Source organism: Nyctereutes procyonoides, unplaced genomic scaffold, assembly GCF_905146905.1.
Source record: "Nyctereutes procyonoides isolate TBG_1078 unplaced genomic scaffold, NYPRO_anot_genome, whole genome shotgun sequence".
Taxonomy (NCBI): Eukaryota; Metazoa; Chordata; class Mammalia; order Carnivora; family Canidae; genus Nyctereutes; species Nyctereutes procyonoides.
This window is the reverse complement of record NW_026575052.1, coordinates 17,170,922-17,172,208: the sequence shown is the minus strand read 5'-3', so window position 1 is coordinate 17,172,208 and position 1,287 is coordinate 17,170,922. Positions and strand designations below refer to the sequence as shown.

At 37.3% G+C, this 1,287-nt stretch overlaps 1 non-coding gene across 1 annotated transcript; it reads right to left on the bottom strand.

Moving 5' to 3' along the window:
• Positions 1-277: 277 nt before the first annotated feature.
• LOC129514355 (U1 spliceosomal RNA) lies at positions 278-440 on the bottom strand. Its single transcript, XR_008665416.1, has one exon. It is a non-coding gene; the product is annotated as a U1 spliceosomal RNA (small nuclear RNA).
• Positions 441-1,287: the final 847 nt, after the last annotated feature.

Genomic DNA, 1,287 nt, shown 5'->3' with positions numbered 1-1,287 from the left:
TATGAATAAAATTCAAACTCATAGAGATATAAAAATGGAAAAAGGATTATTTTTAAAAGATTTTTCAGATAACTGTAGATATTCCTCTTTAAAAAAAAAAGATTTTATTTATTTATTCATGAGAGATAGAGAGGCAGAGACATAGGCAGAGGGAGAAGCAGGCTCCCTCTAGGGAGCCCATTATGGGACTTGTTCCCAGGACCCTGAGATCACACCCTGAGCCAAAGGCAGACACTCACCACCTAGCCACTCAGATGCTCCCTCCTCTTTTGTTTATAAGGGAAGAGACTGAACACAGTTCCCTATTACCATAAATTACGCAGCCAAGTCTCCTACATTTGGAGTAATCAAAAAGGGTAGCACACCCAGAGTGCCATGGATGGGCCTCGCCCTGGGAAAATCATCTTCATGATCATGGTTTTCCCCATCCAGATAAGTATGTGGATATTCCTCTTTGATACTACACCAAAACTTAACAAATGACAGTTTTGTAAAATTTAGTTTCAGCGTGGAATCTGAAATCAGTCAATGTTTCATTAATTAAAATTCATTGGTCTATCTCGCATTTTGAATGTATCTTTTACCCACGAGTGATTTTGTAACACTTGGAACATAGGGTTCACTGAGCTATACTATACAGGTCTTCCAAATGTCACACATGTTATTATACAATATTTTAAAAATCATGTTCATTAGTGTCACCATTGATCTTATCAGAGGGTCTTTAAGTATTGGGAAGCTATTAAGCCCATAGTGGTGGATACAAATATTTCAAAAGGCGAATTTTCACTCAGAAACTGAAATTGTATTATTAGCAGCAAATATTGTCAATTTCCCCCCTGAATCGATCAGCTCACTTATTTTAGAGAACAAAATATATATGTATGTTTACATAATCATGGTCTATCAATCCTTTTTTCGGGTAGAGATGGTGTTGAACTTGCAACTAGCAGCTAGTTCTGCTTGCAACTCAAACAATACAAGTACTTTTCCTGAGACAACCATGGTACTTAGGTATCTAGCAGAATTTTTCTCACTCTGTCAAAATATTTAAAAGTACACTCAGGGTAGAGACTTAATAAAGTTAATAATTTTTACTGTTTTATCAAGTCAATCTTTTTTTTTTTTTAAGATTTTATTTATTTATTCATGAGAGACACAGAGAGAGGCAGAGACACAGGCAGAAGGAGAAGCAGGCTCCATGCTCCGGGATCACGCCCTGGGCTGAAGGCGGCGCTAAACCGCTGAGCCACCCGGGCTGCCCTCAATCTTTTTTTTTTTTTTTTA